At 40.7% G+C, this 2,231-nt stretch overlaps 1 long non-coding RNA gene across 1 annotated transcript; it reads left to right on the top strand.

The window, feature by feature from the left end:
• Positions 1 to 721: 721 nt before the first annotated feature.
• Positions 722 to 1,850, top strand: LOC102552940 (small proline-rich protein 2H-like). Its single transcript, XR_015678141.1, has 2 exons — positions 722 to 805; positions 1,463 to 1,850. It is a non-coding gene; the product is annotated as a small proline-rich protein 2H-like (long non-coding RNA).
• Positions 1,851 to 2,231: the final 381 nt, after the last annotated feature.

The raw sequence follows: 2,231 nt of genomic DNA, 5'->3' as shown, positions 1-2,231 counted from the left end.
AGTTTTTTTGAGACAGAATTCCTCTGTATAATCTGTGTAGTACCTACTGTCCTTGAACTTGCTCTGTAGATCAGGATGGTGTGTGTGCATGTGTTAACCACCTAAATTTCTGCTACTGTCATGACAAGCAGTCTTGTGATTAGCTTCAAATGTGAGTTCAAATATATATCTGAAATATGTCATTTGACATGCAGTCCTGAAGAATGTCATGATAAGACCAAAAACAATTAGTATCCACTAAAAAAGGCATATACTATTTTCCAATATTCAGAAAAAAATATTGTCAGGAAGGAGACATGAATTGACTCTAGGCACAGGGTTGTCATACATGAAGCTAAAACCACAAATTTTTTTAAATACTTTTTTCAGTCTATAGGCAAATTATATTAAAAAAAGAAGTGAGCAAAGGCAACAGAGACTATTAATAAGCTAAAGTAGAACAAATAAAATACATAATTCAGGACATATGAGAGTTGTAACAGAGGAAAAAATAACATTGGCTACAATCACAAAAGAGCACATAGGCAACCAGTTAGATCTTACTGAAACTTAAAACAGGGAAGGACTCAATGAGTCACAGCTCCCAACAGTGATGGTGTCCAGGAACAGGATGTTTCCCATTTTGTAGAGTCCCAGTCAAACCAGTCATGAGTGCATTTGCATTTTGGTTTGGAAATTTTGGGACCTGCCCACTCTCAGTCATCTCTGCCTCCACTGGGATAGCCAGCCAGTTCTATAAATTGGTCCTTGACTGTATGACTGCAGACTCCTGATAGTCACATCCTAGACTACTTTGGAGAACCTGGTGAGTATCTTTTCTTGAGTTGGTCTATCATTTTGTTCTTTTTATGTGCTGTAGTCAATTTTGACAGAGTAAGTGTCTTGAGTTCAGTTTTGGTTATGGGATGAATGGGACCTACCTAGCAGTAAGAAATTTCACAGTGGATACAACAGTCAACGGTGATACATGGCTTTCCTTTACATATAATAACTTGTAGAACACAGAATATTTCTCTTTTACGTACATCATTTGGTGTTCTTGAAAGGCTATATACCTAAGTACGTATTATAACCTAAGGCTTTCCTCAGCTGTCCTTTACTCTCCAATCCCAGACACCCTGCTGGGTAATACATGTAATGAAGAGGACAGGAAATGATGCTGTTGATTTTCAGGGTATCAGTTCTTGTGACAGCCTGTCTTAAAGGTGTTCTCTTGTGTAAACAGCATTCCTTGTTTCTTTGACAAAATACTCTATCTTGAGAGAAGGAATGAAACTTAGGCTCATTTTGCAAGGTTGCTGCAAACGAGTGCTGACAAGAAAGAGAAAAGCCAGAAAGTCCTAAAATAGGAGTTGGGAAATGATGTTGATGTTCAGAGAGACAAGTTCAGTTGATACTTCATAGCTCCATCTCTCTTCTCTGAATTGATCACCTCTGAACACTCTCATGTAATCTCTTTCAGATCCTGAGACTCCAGCACTATGTCTTACCAACAGCAGCAGTGCAAGCAGCCTTGCCAGCCTCCTCCTGTGTGCCCACCTCCAAAGTGCCCTGAGCCATGTCCTCCTCCAAAGTGCCCAGAGCCTTGTCCTCCTCCAAAGTGCCCTGAGCCATGTCCTCCTCCAAAGTGCCCAGAGCCTTGTCCTCCTCCAAAGTGCACAGAGCCTTGTCCTCCTCCCTCATACCAACAGAAATGCCCTCCTGTGCAACCGCCTCCAACCTGCCAGCAGAAATGTCCACCAAAGAGCAAGTAAGGACTTCAGTACTCATCAGGACAAGGGGGAGAGAAGAGAATCTGTCTCACGTACTTGCAAAGGAACACCTTCCTCTTCCCTCCAAAGTCTTTCATGAATAAACAGGAATCTTCTAAACTTTTCCCTCTCCATGTGCCTGTGATGACCCCTTACACAGAAGACTTCCTGCTTTTGGTATCAAGAACCTGCTGAAAATGATCTTTCCTAAGTGATTAAGTGTTCCAGATACTCAGTGGGAAATATCGCTCTTATCTACCCTGTGCACTCAGAAAATGTTTCTCAAGATGTCAGTCACCTTAATTGTAGTGCTGCCACTGTGATTCCTGAATAAAGCACAATCTGTTGAATGGTATTAATGGATCCTCTTCTTCTTTTTTCTTTTTTCTTTTCTTTTTCATTAGATAGGTTTTATTTTTACTTCAAATGTTATCACCTTTCCAGGTTTCCTAGTCATGAGTCCCCCTATTCCATCCCCCT

Source organism: Rattus norvegicus, chromosome 2 (genome assembly GCF_021556685.1).
Source record: "Rattus norvegicus strain SHRSP/BbbUtx chromosome 2, alternate assembly SHRSP_T2T, whole genome shotgun sequence".
Taxonomy (NCBI): Eukaryota; Metazoa; Chordata; class Mammalia; order Rodentia; family Muridae; genus Rattus; species Rattus norvegicus.
Note: the sequence above shows the minus strand (reverse complement) of the source record. Positions and strands in the feature narration are given on the sequence as shown.